Genomic DNA, 17,075 nt, shown 5'->3' on the forward strand with positions numbered 1-17,075 from the left:
AAAATGATTTTTTTTTCAAAAACTAAATTGTGTCTGTGTATGTAGTTATGGTACTGTTTCTGGAATTTTCTACTGGCTAGTTCATCCATTACTATTTTACATATGTATGTAATGCTTTAAAACTAACATGTATGCTATGAAAACAGGTACTTCTTTGGGTTCTAAGAGAAACAACTTTTATGTATGTAATATATAAACCTTCATGTTGCCTAGGATAGTTTCTTATGCATGCTTGATAATCATGATAATTATAGTTTATATATAATATATATGCATGATTAAATATAAAAATATATATTATGTTACAGTTTTCAATGTGCTTTCATAAAAGGTTGCATGTCATTTAGAAAAGAGCATATTGATATATTAATACATTTCTCTATTTGATACATTTTACATGGTAAACTTGTAGATTTTATTATTATTCTAAATAATTTCTCTGCCTACAAGAGGGTTATTTATCCCTGGCCATTATAACTTCCAGGGCCTGTTGGTCTTGGCCATGTGGCTTGTTTTGGCCAATGACATATGAGCAGATATGACTTATTATATCTAAATAGAAGTACAAATTATCACTGTGTGTTTTTGCCAACCTTCTCTATTCCTTCTGTTAATGAGACTGGAATGTTCCAGATATTAAGGAAGAAACATGTGGCAGAAGAAGAATTGCCATCAACCCATGGCTAATAAGCAATGTGAATGAGAAATAATCTTTTATTTTCTAAGCCACTATGACTTGGAGATTGTTACTGCAGTCTTACTAGTAAAAGCTGACTAATCCACAGGCCACAATGACTGTTGACAATCATATTTTGATTACAATTATCAGCTGGGTATATCTGACACAGATATGCGTTTGTTTTTTCTTTTCTCTCTCTTTTTTAAGTTACTCAAATGAATTTATCACATCTGTAGTTGTATAGTGATTATCACAATCCAGTTTCACAGGATTTCCATCCCACAACACAAGCACATCCCCCAACCCCTCAAAATGTCTCCTCTGGAGACCATAAGTTTTTCAATGTCTGCGAGTCAGCATCTATTCTGCAAAGAAGTTCAGTCTGTCCTTTTTTCAGATTCCACATGTCAGTGAAAGCAGTTGATGTTGGTGTCTCACTCTATGGCTGACGTCACTTAGCATGATAATCTCTAGGTCCATCCATGTTGCTAAAAATGCTGGTATTTCAAACGTTCCTTTTAATGGCTGAGTAATATTCCATTGTGTATATGTACCACCTCTTCTGGATCCACTCATCTGTCGATGGACATTTAGGTTGTTTCCATGTCTAGGCTACTGAAAAGAGTGCTGCAATGAACACCGGAGTACATGTGTCTTCACGAGTCATGGTTTTCTCTGGATAGATGCCCAGGAGTGGGATTGCTGGATCAAATGGTAGTTCTATGTTTAGTTTTCTGAGGAATCTCCATACTGCTTTCCACAGTGGTTGCACCAATTGACAATCCTACCAACAGTGTACTAGGGTTCCTTTTCCTCCACACCCTCTCCAGCGCTTATGGTTTGTAGACTTTTGGATGATGGCCATTCTGGCTGGGGTAAGGTGGTACCTCAGAGTGGTTTTGATGTGCATTTCTCTAATAATGAGTGATGTTGAACATCTTTTCATGTGTTTTTTGGCCATCTGTATGTCTTCTTTGGAGAACTGTCGGTTTAGATCTTCCACCCATTTTTTGATGGGGTTGTTTGTTTTCTTGGTATGGGGCTGCAGAAGGTGTTTATAAATTTTGGAGATCAATCCCTTGTCAGTTGATTCACCTGCAAAGGTTTTCTCCCATTCTGACACAGATACGTTTTATAATTACCTGAAGGAGTTCTGTAACTCAAGAGTTTTTAGAAATAAAGCAAAGAGATTCATTAGAATACAACAGCTAGATTCATGTTCACCTCACTGTGAACATGTACCACATAAATTGTACTCAGCATTTATCTTAAATATACTCAAGATACTAAGCTCTTTATGTAAGTAAAAGAGACATCTCTCAGCAAAGTTTAGTAATTGTGATTATTACAAAAATATAATTGGCACTCAAGGAATTCCCATCATGGCTCAGCGGTTAAGGAACCCAGCTGGTATCCATGAGGATGCAGGTTCAATCCCTGGCCTCACTTAGTGGGTTAAGGATCTGGCATTGCCCTGAGCTGTGGTGTAGGTCACACATCCCGCGTTGTTGTGGCTGTGGTGTAGGCTGGCGGCTGCAGCTCCTATTGGACCCCTAGCCTGGGAACCTCCATATACCTCGAGTGTGGCCCTAAAGAGACAAAAAGACAAAAAAAAAAAAAAAATGGAACTCAAGACCTGTAGACATCTTCAGAAACTGGACCATGTCTAAGGCAGTACAGGGACAATTATGTTTGGTAACAGTGTTATGAGAACTCTGGTATTTAACGTGAGTCTAGCCATCTTGATCTCTGTTATTTATTTATTTATTTATTTTTGCCTCTTTTTCTGCACCCATCTGACTTCCTTACAGTCTATTTTGTACCTTTTCTCTTCCTCATAGTTTCTTCTGTATCTATAATTTCTGATTTTTACCACCTTCGGCTTGCTTATAGGTTTGATTTGCTCTTGGCTCCTCCTAAGACATCTTTGAAACTTTGGCTCCCAATATTTGTGGCCTCATCTATACTCTGCCATTTAAAATTCCTGATCTTATTAGACCCAGATGTAGTGGGTTGAATAGTGACCCTCCCCAATTCATGTCCATTCAGAACCTCAGAATGTGACCTTATGTGGAATAAGGGTTTTTGCAGATGTAACTAAGCATGGATATCAAGATGAGACCATCCTAGAATAAGGTGAACCTGAAACCAATCCCTAGTGTCCTTCTCAGAGACAACAAAGGAAAAGAACTAGAGTCACAGGGAGGGAAAGGCCATGTGAAGATGGAGGCAGAGGTTAGAGGGCAGCACAAGCCAAGGGATGCCAAGAATTGTCAGCCATCTGAAGCCAGGTGAGAGGTATAGCATGGATTCTCCATCAGAGCCTCCAGAGTGAACCAGCCCTGCCAACATCAACAGACTCTGGCCCCTAGAACTGTGAGAGAATAAATTTCTGTTGTTTTAACTCTTCCAGTTTGTAGTAATTTGTTATGGAAGCTACAGGAAACATATCCCAGCTCATTTCTGAGGGCTTTCAATGTTCTTCGGCCACTGGCAGGGCTGTGGACTGACCACCCCTGGGTGTAGTGCTTAGAGCTGGGTCATCAGTAGGGTTATGGAAAATGTGATTTCCTTTGAAAAAAAAAAAAAGTGTGATTTTCCTTTCCTTTGGAAGTGGATGTGGGAGACATGTAACTTGCATATCCAGAACAATTTAAAGCTTGGCTGCCAGGCAGTCATACTCTTCTTCCCTTGCAGACCAAATGCCTCACTTGATGAGACCCAGTTCTCCCACACAGCACCGCCTGTGTTCAATGGGATGACCATTTGGAGGTGATGTCACAGGGGCATTTCAGCACTTACTTGTCACTATCAGAGTCCTCATTTTCTGGGCAATGTCCATTTCAAAGTCTTCTATTTAACTGAAATACTGATTGGTGTTACATCTTGTTATTCAGTATCCTCTGAATGAAACTGAAGGTCTCCAATCTGAGTGTGCTCTACTTAAATCATTGTAACAATAATGCATTAAAATAACTATATATATATAAAAAAAAGGGAGTTCCCGTCGTGGCACAGCGGAAACGAATCCGACTAGGAACCATGAGGTTTTGGGTTCCATCTCTGGTGTTGCTCAGTGGGTTAAGGATCTGGCGTTGCCGTGAGTTGTGGTGTAGGCTGCAGATGCAGCTTAGATCTGGCGTTACTGTGGCTGTGGCGTGGGCCGGCAGTAACAGCTCCGATTAGACCCCTAGCCTGGGAACCTGCATATGTCGCAGGTGTGGCCCTAAAAAAACAGAAGACAAAAAATAAAATAAAATAAAATAACTATAGGTGTAGGGAATTCTCTTGCAGAAAAATAGGTTAAAGTTCTGGTGTTATCACTGCAGTGGCTTGGGTCACTGCTGTGGTGCAAATTCAGTCCCTGGCCTGGGAACTTCCACATGTAGCAAGTGGGCCAATAAAATAAAATAAAAAGCTTTAAAAAAAAGCTGTAGGTATAAACCTATGGAGCAAGAGTTGGCAAAGTTTTTCTTTAAAGCTCAGATAGTAAATATTTTAGGCTTTTTTGACATAGCTTTGTGGGCTATGTCATTTCTGTTGTAACTATTATAGCAAGAAAGCAGTTGTAGACAGTACATAAAATGAATGAATGTGGCTGTCTCCCAATATATGGGGACAATGAAATTTGAACCTCATGTAATTTTCACATGTCATGAAATATTCTTCTTTTGATTTTTTTCCCTCCAACTATTTAAAAATGGAGAAAACTATTCTTTGTCAGGCAGTGCAGAGTTCCCATTGTGGCTGGGTTAAGAACCTGACATAGTGTCCATGAGGATGTGGGTTTGATCCCTGGCCTTGCTCAGTGGGTCAAGGATCTGGCATTGCTGTAATGTAGGTCACAGATGCAGCTTGGATCATGCATTGCTGTTGCCCTGGGGTAGGCTGGCAGCTGCAGCTCTGATTCAACCCCTAGCCTGGGAACTTCCATATGCCGTGGATATGGGCTAAAAAGGAGAAACAAAAACAATAAAACAGGCAGTGGGACACACTTGGCACATAGTATGCCAACTTCTGCTAAGGAAGATGCTTGGTGTTTCTTGTCCACCCAAAGCTACCCCCTTGTTTTGCTATGGGAACCCTAATTTCATTTGGGGAATCTTTTTCCCACCTTCAGCTCTGATTGAAAATGGTCAGTCTCTCTGCTTCAGGTTGTGCTACAGGAGATACGGTCTTGGCTATAGTGATTGGTTCAACCAGAGTGAATACTGTAGTTGTATGGGATCTCCTTTCCGTCTTTCCACAGAAACTTGTAGCAATAAGGACTTGATTGTAAGCCTAGAGATGCCAGAGGCTACCACATGAATCTTAAGAATGAAGCTGACACAGCAGAAGGCTGAGCCAAGAAACTAAGAGAAACTGAATTTTGATTACATTTTTTGGAGCTCCTGGATTAAGCCACTCATGACACTAAACAACCCCAAGGTTTTTCCGCTACACAAGTAAATAAATGTTCTTTCCTATTTAAGTGCGTTTGAGTTTGGGTTCTCTGTCACTCACAATGAGATACTAACTGAGGCAAAGCCTTTTATCTCTATAATGTTTATTATGATAATACAGCAAAAATTTTTTTTTAATTAGATGCCAATCTAATTACCAAACCAGAAAAGTTCAAACCAACAATGTTATAGACACTATTGTTTTACTAAAACTGAGTTTCTTTTCCCAGTGTGAATATGGCATTGGCCAATATGTTGTGAGTTGTTTGGAGTTCTCCTGCCTTTGTGTCCTACACATAAGGTGTGTGCTATGTAATGAATCATTTCTTCATTGCTTTTCTCTATTTGAACTATTGCAAAACCTTCATTCACAGAACTTGCTGTGACAGCATTCAGTCTTCTCTTGGTACAAATGCATAATTTACATTATAAGTCAGCCTCTGCTTTCCTCAGTTGTAAAACAAAGAGCATAGGCTTGCCTTTCAAATTATATTGATATCAAAGTCAAGTTTCATTTTATTAAATTACCTAAGATGAAGTCTTTGATCTATGAAAATATTTTTCAACCATGAATAGAAAATAAAGCCTTGTGCTTTTAATGAGACAAATTTAGCTGCGGTGATTGTGTTAAGTAGCCATTGGGACATGCTAACTCTCAGTAAGTTGACAAGCCTGTGATGTCTAAACCTGCTTCATTCATTTGTGGCCCTGTTTCTGCACCTTCCACTAAATGCACTTGTGTTCCATGACTCCTTTCTTTGATGTGGTGTATTACTTCTGTTAGGGATTTTAAACCAATTGCACAATTTGTCAGAGTCTCTTTGTCTACAATTGCATAAAGTCTTCATACTGCTTTTCAGTTGGAATACCATAATCTGTACTTGTGCTAGACTTATTTTAACCAGTATATTAGTTACTCATCGCTCCAGAAATCCTGCAAAGATCTCAAAAACACTGTGGCTTTAATAGGAAGCATTCATATTCTTGCTCACAGGCCTGTAGGTAAGCAGAGGTACTTCTGCTTGAGGCCGCAGGTCAGCTTGTCTTGGCTTTTGGCTTTAGGTCAAGTGTAGGATTGCCTGTGTGTCTTACTCTGGGGCCCAGACTGAAGGGCAGCAGCTAGCCGGAGCATGCCTTTTCATGGTGATCACAGAAGTGCTAAAGTCTGAGCCAGAGAATGCAAGGATGTTTAAGTCCTTTGTGCATGTCATGTCCACTGACATCTTATTGACCAGAGCAAGTTACATGGCATAGCATCGGCAGAGTGAAGAAACACAGCCTAAGTGATGTAGGTTTACATGGCTGAGGGATGGAGAGGAGAATTGTGAACAATAATGCAATCTAGTACATATGGCTTCACTTTATATGAACTCTGTCTCTGCTCCTCCAACCCTCTGATCTCAATTTCTATTGCTAATATGCCCTGTGGGAGTGAGAGGGCTTTCTATAGCTAGTTTGGATTTTGAAGGAAGAGAATAGTTTCCGTATAGCTTAATGGTCATAAATCCATTAGCTGTAAAGCGGAGTTTCCATTTGGCTCAACCTTGTGACTGCTTTGTTGATTTATTTTTATAATGAAATTAGTATTTTAGAATGTATTAAGATTTAATTTTGTGTTTAAATGTGATAAAAAATAAAAATGTACATAATTCTATTGTTTGATGGATCCTTAAATATAGTGTAACTAGTAAGACATCAGGGGTCTCATTCACAGCCAGATTTGTAGGACCTAGCATAGCGTTGGGCACGTAAGGTTTGCCTAATAGGTATTTGTTGCTTGAAGTACATTGCTTTCTTATTTACTAATGAATATTACTGATCAACAGGTAGTAACTTGTACATGAATAAGCATTTTCTTTTTTAATATAATGATGTATATATAATTAATATCCTGCAACTTCATTGGTCTGTTGACTGTACTAAAAAAAAAAAGTTTCTAATGTTATGTATAGGAAAGTGATAAGTTTGTGTTTGCTCTTATTAGGACTAATTGTTGGTTGTGGTTTTCCTTAGGTTTGTTTTTAAAATTATTTACATATCCCTTTGATGTGCTAAGAGTCCCTAGAAGAACAGCTAAATGGATAGTTAGAAATGTGTACCAACACAGGGAGTTCCCATCATGGCTCAGCGGAAACAAACCTGACTAGTATCCATGAGGACATGGGTTCGATCCCTGGCTTTTCTCGCTCAGTGGGTCAGGGATCTGGTGACGCGTGAACTGTGGCGTAGGTCGAAGATGTGGCTCAGATCCCGCGTTGCTGTGGCTGTGGTGTAGGCCGGCAGTTACACCTCCAGTTCAACCCCGAGCATGAGAACTTCTGTATGCTGTAGGGGTGGCCCTAAAAAGACCAAAAAAAAAAGGAAAGAAATATGTACCAACACAGGCAAAATCTACTAGTTTTCAAGCTTATAAATATCACCTAGTGAAAACGCTATTTAAAATTACTTTTAGAAAAGCGGTTAAAATTAAAATTGTGTATGATATAGATATAGAAGGATCATAATGCGTGAGAAAGGTAGTAAAAAGACTAAGTGCTCCTTGAAAGATGATTTCCTTCTTAGAAGGAAGTAAATTAATTCTCAGAGTTAATTTTATGAAAACTGAATACATCATAAAACAAAAAGAACTTAATTGATAGTTTGCTTTTTACAATAGGTCATCCGCTTAAGAGAAGAGCAAGACTGAAGTAATTAAATGCCTTCTTGGGTTTTTTTCAATGATTCTGAAAGTTCAGGCTATTTCCTTTGCTTTCTTACAGGAAACATTTATTATAGCTTAAACATGCACTAATGTCTTAAGTTATAATCATCTTGCCAGATATACTTACGGCATAAAGAAAGGAAGGAAACTAATATTCATGAAGTGTCTGCTATATGCCTGGTAAGGTGCTAGAAGCAAAGACTTGTTAAGATGAGAAATGGTCTCATTTCAGAAAAGAGGAAACTAGGCTCAGAAAGTTTAAATGTCAGAGTTTTTTGACTCCAAAATCATGTTCTTTGGCATGAGCCAAACCCCGAGAAAACTGTCTTTTGGATAGTGTCGTAAACTGGCTTGAACTCCACTTGCAAGTGCAATAATTGCAGTGTAGTAAAACCAAGTTTTATTTAAAGATAAAGAAACAACAACTATGTACATATGTTTTGCAACAGATAAATCGCAGTGGTCCAAAAGTCCTACCGTGGCTATTCCCCAGTGCCGCATAAGAAACCCCAACAAATAGTTCAAATGTGAATCTGCCCACTAGACGCTTCCCAATCTTCAGCTTGAGTTGACACGCTGACTCCTCCTTGCTGGAATTTCTCCTTGTGGTTGTCCCTGCTGTGTCTGCAGTGCTGACCTTACCCCTATTCTCCAAATCCATTTCCTCTTCTGGTGGTGCCTTGTTTTTCTCGTGCTTGTAGACTCACTTTCCTAGTCTGGTGAAGCCTCCAGACGTTCTATCATGACATCTCTTGATTTAGAAGAAGGCTTCCAAATTCCTTCCAACCCAGGCAGGAGTTATCTCTTTCATCAAATACTTCCCCCAGATTACAGAGTTCTTTCCTTGATTATCAATTATAAACATTTATCTAGTGCTTGTTGGCTTTACAATCTGCTACTAATCTTTCCATCCTATCCTCAAAGAATTTATAATCTACCTAGGGAGAAAAGCTATTTACAGGAAAATTAAATGCTGCCAAATGAGAGTTACAGAAAAGAATAGAGAGCGTTCCAAGACTTCTAGGAGGGAAGGATGAATCTAGAGCAGGCCTTGAAAGCGCATGTTAACCAGAGCTCCGCCACCCCCTGATCTCACATCGCTCTGCTCGGCATTAAAGGCATTAAAGGGAACATCAAAGACAGGAGGAACACAATAGGGCCACCATTCTGGAGGAACAAAGGCATCCACATACTCTTTCTCCTGTGCTGAGTCATCTTCCCTCTGCCCCTGCACAATTTAAAGAGGGTTTGCTTTCTTCCCGGTCCATGACTTCACTCTCAGAGCTCGGAGCTTATGAGAAAAGATGGCCTGGCTCTGTTCTGGGCCTAAGGGGCAGACATATTTGTGGTTTCTTTCTTGTCTGGCCCCGCTCACTGAGCAGGAGATAAATATCAGGCAGAAACTATGGGAATAACAAATATGCATTTCCCTCGAAAGAGCTCGATGACCTCTCTCTCAAGTCTCTATGCCCTGATGAGGCAGGATGGGCAATAAAAACTGGAAAAGGGCTCAGATTTGGAAATAAAACTATATTGTCCCCAAAATAGCTGTTCTAAGTTTAGCAGTAAGACCTGAAAGAGATCCAGAAGACCTCAACAGAGCTAAATGTAGAACTTGGAAAAATATCTGATTATTATTCCATTGCTCCATAGGTTGACGTACTAGGTGCTCAGAATAGCAGGCATCAGGGGTTTTCTGTGCTTCTAGCTGCTTCATATATGTTTATAACACCTAGTGAGGTGGTGGCTCCATTATTATAGAGTAGAGTACTTGGCTTGCGTACATTTATGAAATGATTAAGTGATTGATGAGACATTTGTTGGGGTGTGAATATAGGTTCATGGATTGCACTGGTTCTTAATGAATGTAATGGAAGAATTAGCCACTTGAGGGTCAAATGAATAGTTCCAGACTGCTCTACTTCTCTGACGTATAGCGCAGCTAGGTTTTAGCATGTATGGGGGCTGATGAATTAATGTGACCTCTCCCAAGTAATATATTTGCATTTGTAATGGCACTGGGATATATTTTAACCCATTTAATGTTTTTTTTTTTTTTTAAAGCAATGTAAACTTGCTGCAAATGAAAACTTACTCCAAAGCCCCTTAAGTAGAGGTGCCTAAAGCACAGCAGCTGTGACTTAAATGTGATGGGGTGCAGGCGGACTTACATGGTCTTTTTTTTCCCTCCATTTATTCCCCTGCAGTGTAACCCCCGATTCACCCCAAGGAAAGTCTGTGCCTTAAATTATGCATGTAATGACCAACCCAAACTTCATCCCATGGGGATAAGAACTCCAGAGATCTTCAAATGTATGTCCTACAGGTGGGTACTGAGACTTTCATGGCAGCTAAACCTTGTTCATAGCTCAAAAGTCTTCCCTTTTGAGCAGACTGACCTAATCTAGATAGCAGACATTTTTTTGCAGCTTAAGGTCCAATTACAGCATTTTGATGATAAAAATGAGACAAATAACCAAGGGCTATCTCCAAAATTCACATCATCTCATGGGTGGGGGCTTGGGGAAGGGAGTGGTCAAGTTCTCTTTGGTAACTCTTTGGTTCTGAGAGTTGCCCCAAGTTACTTCACCTACCCCACCCCAGCCACAGAATGAAAAATGTAATATAATTGTTATGTTGTGATATTTCAACTTAATAGTGAAGAATGTTTTAAATTGCTTTAGGAAAATATAACTGCAAAGTCTGACTGCATTGTATATTCACACGCCAGAATTTCACTGATGTTCTCTTTATATAGTCATTCTCCATGAAAATGAAATTTTTCTTTTTTATGGCCACACCTGCAGCATACAGAAGCTTCTGGGCCATGGACTGAATCCCAACTGCTGCTGTGACCTATGCCACAGTTGTGGCAATACCAGATCCAGTGGCCTGGGGATTGAACCCACACCTGGGCAACAACCTTAACTGTTGCAGTTGGATTCTTAACCCACTGTGCCACAGAAGGAATCCCATGAAAAAAAATTTTTTTAATGTTAACTTTCCTTCCCCCCCACCCCCTGCTAAGTTGATTCTGCTAATAAACTCAGGAATGTAAAATTTACATTGCTTATCATGTAAATCGAACTCCTCAGGCATTCCTCATACAATTTGATAAAAACATCTTTTCTTAGATTCTTTATAGTCTCTGAAAAAATAAGTAACTAATGTCAGAGAGTAATCTATTTTCCTTGGTGTATTACTTTTATCGGGTGTAAATGTGTTTGCCTGCAAGCAACTGAAAACTCAAGAAAGAGAGGCTGAAACTTGTAAGGGATTTATTTGCCTCAAGCAACAAGATATCTGGGGGCAAGTTTCCAGAGCAGGGATGGTGGCTTAGCAATGTCTTTGTGTGGCTCTCATTTTCGAGTATGAAAGATAGCTTTACTTCAGGCATCATGTTAGTTTTAAGTATGAATAAAGAGGAAGAAGGAAGAGCAAAGTGTAAGGGAAGTTGCCAGCGCAGTCTTTTAAAAAGTTTTTCTGGAAACCTCAAACAAAGGTCAGGAGGGGATCACATGGCCACCCCACTTCAATAGGAGGGACAAGTATAGAGAAGCAAGAATCTCTCTTTCCAACCTGCATCTTAGTAGAGGAGGCTGAATGGAAAGGTAGCGAAGCGGGTGGTCAGGAAGCCAGCTTGCAATATCTGCCAACACTGATTGGAGGCTTTTCTCTCACGGATTCCTTGTCATGTGGGATTATCTTAAGCAAACAAAAAAAGTTTTCAGTCCAGAAGCTCTAGTTTAAGAATGCTATGTCCTCACCACTTATTTCCTCTTTTAAATGATAGATTTGGGCTGTCTTGTCTCTAAATAGCTACTTATTGTAGCTTGTGTTTTGAGAGCAGCATATCTAAGATCAAATGACAAAATGAAGGGAAACATCTTGTGACCTTTCAGTTCAAGTTGTTTGGGATGTATTTCTTGCCAGGACGGACAGTTCAGTATTTTTAAATATTCTGGTGTTTATTTGTCCAAGGCCAAGACAGAACCATCACAAATAATGAATATATGAAAAAAAGAGCAAACAATGAGCTGTACAAGTGAACAAGAAATTCATTTGAGTCTATCGAACTAAGACAGTTCCAGTTAAAGAAATGTATTTTTTTCCTTTGGAAGCAGAAAATTTATTAACTTCCTTGGGTAAAATTTCACACTGTGGTTTTTACACTCTACTAAAGATGACTAAACATTGTTGATCACTCATAAAAAATATCTAATTCGAACAGCAGATCCTACTGTAATTCTAATTGTCAGGTTATTGCAACTCAGATTAAAACAAATTTCTTTCTACAGTTAGAATAAAATGCTCTCATTAGAGAAACTTCACAAAAGGAGAGAAGAACCCATCATATATCCACTATTATGAATACTTAACATTTTGATGTATTTCTGTTTTATGACTAGGAAATAATAATAGCCAATGATAATTGAATGTGTACTCTAGGTTAATAATTTTGGATGTATTATAACTTAATCCTTTCAAAAACTCTACAGTTTTATCACTGTGTTTACAGTTGAAGATGGTTATAGTTAAATAACTTGTTCAAAGTCACATAGTAAGAAAGACAGCTGGAATGTCAGGTCAGAAAGTCTTCAGAACCTCAAAATTCTCGAGACCTGCATGGGCTTTGTTGGGTGTCTAGGAGGCTAAAACAGAAGACTTGAGGGCTTGCTATTGCTTTTGTGTCTTTGTATTATGTGATTCAAGATTCTGATTTCCAAGCAAGACTGACGGCTCAGCTACCCATCAGAGCCTAGATCTGAGAGCCACCTTGGCTCTTGTTCTTCCCGAGGGCAGAAGTTTCATGGCTTTTTAGTTTCTGTGAGTGTCTCCATAGTGTTCAATAAATTTTTGTCTTCATTTCCAGAGTATTTCCGAGGCTTTCTATCAAAGAACATTGATTCAACAAATTTTTTGACTTAGGCATTCCCATTGTGGTTCAGTGGTAACAAACCCAGCTAATATCCATGAGGATGCTTGTTCGATTCTCGACCTCCCTCAGTGGGTTAAAGATTCAGCATTGCTGTGAACTTCGGTGTAGGTAGAAGATGTGGCTCGGATTCAGCATTACTGTGGTTGTGGGGTAGGTTGGCAGCTGCTGTGGGGTAGGTTGGCAGCTGCTGTTCCAGTTCAGCCCCTAGCCTAGGAACTTACATATGCTGGGGGTGTGGCTCTAAAAAGAGAAAAAATTGTGACTTAACTAGAAAATCCAAACATTTTTCCATGGGAAAATACACTGAGTTTCCAACAAGAAACCTATAGGTGAATGTTTTTAAAAAAATCTATTAGAAAATCAGATATTCTATTATTAAATATAAAACATTCTTATGTTCCTTATATCCTATCCTATGTGGCCCTTTAAAAATGTTCTCTTTCTTAGTATAGTTTATTCATTTTATTATTGGAAGTTATGTACTGAGGCCCCTCATATATTGACCCTAAAATTTTGTACATTTAGCCATTTCTGTTTGGTAGGGACCTTGCCTGTTTTACATAATTGCTAGTAAATTATTTATGCTCAGTAAAATTTATTCATATTCTTTCATTTGTTTTAAACAAGTTCTCATGAATTTATTCATGTGAGAAAACTTAAAACAAAATAGGCAAACTGATAAATACATTTAAACAAAACTAGTATTATTAAAAAAACAAGGAGTTCCCATCGTGGCACAGTGGTTAATGAACCTGACTAGTAAGCATGAGGTTGTGGGTTCGATCCCTGGCCTTGCTCAGTGGGTTAAGGATCCGGCGTTTCCATGAGCTGTGGTGTAGGTCACAGACATGGCTCGTATCTGGCATTGCTGTGGCTGTGCCGTAGGCCGGCAGCTGCAGCTCCAATTCAGCCCCTAACCTGGGAACCTCCATATGCCGTGGGAGCGGCCCAAGAAATAGCAAAAAAAGACCAAAAAAAAAAAAAAAAAAGAAAAAAGAAATATAGAGGTTTGCTTTGTACATTTCTTTCTTTCTTTTTTTTTTTTGGTCTTTTTGCCATTTCTTGGGCCGCTCCCGTGGCATATGGAGATTCCCAGGCTAGGGGCTGAATAGGAGCTGTAGCCACCGGCGTACGCCAGAGCCACAGCCATGCGGGATCTGAGCTGCGTCTGCAACCTACACCACAGCTCACGGCAACGCCGGATCGTTAACCCACTGAGCAAGGCCAGGGATCAAACCTGCAACCTCATGCTTACTAGTCAGATTCATTAACTACTGACCCATGACGGGAACTCACTGTACAATTCATTTTTTAGGCCGAAATGTTCCAAAGAATGCAATTTGCTCATTTCACATGACAGCTTGTCTCTGAGCTCTTTTCCATCTTAGTACATTATGGATCCATCTTATTTTTTTAAGCTGGCAGCATATTCCATGATACAGATCTACAATGGATTGTTTTAATATTCTTCTTCTGGTAGACAGTTTAGTTGTTTCTAATTGTTGATGATTACAGTGAAGTTGTAGTGAATATCCTTTAACACTTTTCCTTGTGCACATGTGCCAGTGTTTCATTAGGATAGATATCTAGCAGTTGATTTCTTGAGTTGAAATATGCCTGCTTTAAATTTTTCATTAGACAGTTGAGTGAACCCATAGTCACGTGCATGGCCATATACCCCTGGCTCCTTGTGACCACACCAAATCTTGTTTCTCAACGTTTGCTCTTATAGAACATCATTCTTACATTCCTCCTTCCAGTTTCCCTCTCTCATACTTTGATTCCTCTAAATGACTCATATTAAGGATGTGTTTTTGGTTGCAAGGAACAGGAAAGTCAGACAGAAAGGACAGCTTATTGACTCATACAGCCAACTGTGTGGAAGGCCTCAGTCAAAGCTGTATCTCAGAACGACTGCACTTGAGGCCAAAACACACTCATTTTGCTTCTCATTTTCACTCCTTTACTGCAGAGCAACTTCTTTCTTTGAGAGTTCTTTGTATTCTGGTAACAAGTCCTTTGCTAGACGTGTACTTTGCCAATATTTTCCCCCAATCCATGGCTTGTCTTCTAAGTCTCTTAACAGTATCCTTAAGGAACAGACATTTTAAATTTTGATTAAATCCAACTTACTAATATTTTTCTTTTATAAGTTGTGATTTCAGTGTTGTATGTAAGAAATCTTTGCCAAACCCAGGGTGAGAAAGATTTTGTCTCATGTTAACTTCTAGAAGCTTTGTAGTTTTAGGTTTTACATTTAGGCCAATTATTAATTTTGAGTTAATTTTTGTATATGGTGGTTGGTATGGATGAAAGTTTTATTATTATTATTCCTACTACTAATATTATTATTTTTGTATGTGGATATCTGATTATTCCAGCACCATTTGTTGAGTAGATGATCCTTTCTTCACTAAATTGTCTTTTGAACATTTTTTTTCTTTGCGCCTTTTTTAAAAAGCAGTTGTCTATTTATGTGTGGATCTATTTCTGCAGTCTCTATTCTGTTCTATTGATTTATTTGTCTGTCTTTAATACCACATTATCTTGAACGTTGTACCTTTATAGTAAGCATTGAAACAGGTAGAGTTAGCCTTCTAATCTTGGTCTACTTTTTTATAGTTGTTTTGGCTATGTCAAGTCCCCTTTGTTTTTTTGTTTTTGTTTTTGGCCTTGTCTGCTGCACACAAGAGTTCCTGGAGCAGGGATGGAACCCTTGCCGAAGCAATAACCAGAGCCATAGCAATGACCATGCCGTGTCCTCAACCTGCTGAGCCACCAGGAAACTCCTCCATATGAAATTTTGAATCAGTTTGTCGGAATTCTCTGCTGGCCTGGTGATTAAGGATCTGGCAGTTGTCACTGCTGTGATGTAGGTTTGATCCCTGGTCTGGAATTTCCACATTCCTTGGGCACAGCTAAAAAAAAAAAAAGAAAAGAAAATTAGAATTAATGTGTTGATTACTACAAAAATGCCTGTCAGGATTTTACTAAGTAGATTTTTTTTAATTGGGATAAAATTCACATCACACAAAATTTACCGTTTTAGTCATTCTGAAGTGTATAAGTTGTGTGTCACTTTTTAATCCAGAAGATTTCTATCACCCCTGCCCAGAGAAACCTCATACCCATTAGCAATCACTCCCCTTTACTCTCCCACCAGCTCCTAATATCCACTAATCTATTTTCTGTTGCTGTGGATTTGCCGCTTATGAACATTTCATGTAAATGAAATCATTCAATCTTTGCTCTTTTGTGCCTGTCTTCTTTTACTTAGCACAATAACTGCAAGAGTCATTCATGTGGTAGCATGTATCACTTGCTGGGATTTTGAGTAGACTGCATTGAATTCATAGATGAATATTTGGAGAATTGGCATCTTAACAATGTAAATTGACCCATGACAAGATATCTCTCCATTTATTTAGGTCTCCTTTAACTTCTCTTAGCAGTGTTCTGCAGTTTTATTTATTTGTTTGTTTTTGGTCACAACCAAAGCATGCGGAAGTTCCTGGGCCAGGGATCGAACCCATGCCACAACAGCAATACAAGCCACTGAAGTGACAGTGCTGGATCCTTAACCCACTGAGCCACTTGGGAACAGCCTGTCCCCCTTTTTGTCTTAAACAAAATGGTTTTAAGCAAGTCTTTTTACTGTTCAGATTCTTTTGATTCAATTTTTACAGAGGCATACTTAACTACATCATTATATTTTTGTCTAGTTCTTTTTCTTGAGACTATGTTTAATGGTGTATCTTTTTTTTTTGCTAATTGAAGTATAGTTGCTGTTCAATATTATATAAGTTACAGGTGTATAATATAGTGATTTTAGTATAGAAGTCTTGTACATATTTTCTCAGATTTATCCCAAAGTATTTTGTTTTTGATGCTGTTGTTAATTTTTTTTAAATTTCAATATCCAATTGATCGTTGCCAATATATAGAAATATAGAAGACTTTTGTATATTAATTTCATTGATATTCTCTATTGTTTTCATGTTTTTTGTTTCCTTTATTTCTTCTTAATTATTTCCTTCTGCTTACGCTGGTTTTCATTTGCTTTCTTTTTTCTAATTCCTTAAAGTGGAAGATGGATCAGTGATTTTTGCTACCTTTTCTTTTTTTTCTAATGTAAGTGTTTAGTACTATACATTTCCATTGTGTTTTAATTTGTATTCAGTTAAAAATACTTTAACTGAATTGTTTTAATTTGCATTCAGTTAAAAATACTTTCCAGTTTCCCTTTTGCATTCAGTTAAAAATACTTCCCAGTTTCCCTTCTTTTACCTATGGATTATTTAGAAGTATGGCCTT

General features: G+C 38.5%; 1 protein-coding gene across 8 annotated transcripts in view; it reads left to right on the forward strand.

The window, feature by feature from the left end:
- Positions 1–17,075, forward strand: part of NHSL1 (NHS like 1) — a 323,641-nt gene that overhangs the window by 29,625 nt on the left and 276,941 nt on the right. For 2 of the 8 annotated variants that reach the window (XM_085024974.1, XM_085024988.1), the window contains exon 2: positions 10,030–10,148. The exons of the other annotated variants lie outside the window; for them this stretch is intronic. The gene's annotated coding sequence lies outside the window, so the exon portion shown is untranslated. The remainder of the gene's footprint in view (positions 1–10,029; positions 10,149–17,075) is intronic. 8 annotated transcript variants of the gene reach the window in all.

Source organism: Sus scrofa, chromosome 1 (genome assembly GCF_054392235.1).
Source record: "Sus scrofa isolate SSC_HxYL_T2T_F1_AM1 chromosome 1, Sscrofa_HxYL_maternal_Yorkshire_Landrace_v2.0, whole genome shotgun sequence".
Taxonomy (NCBI): Eukaryota; Metazoa; Chordata; class Mammalia; order Artiodactyla; family Suidae; genus Sus; species Sus scrofa.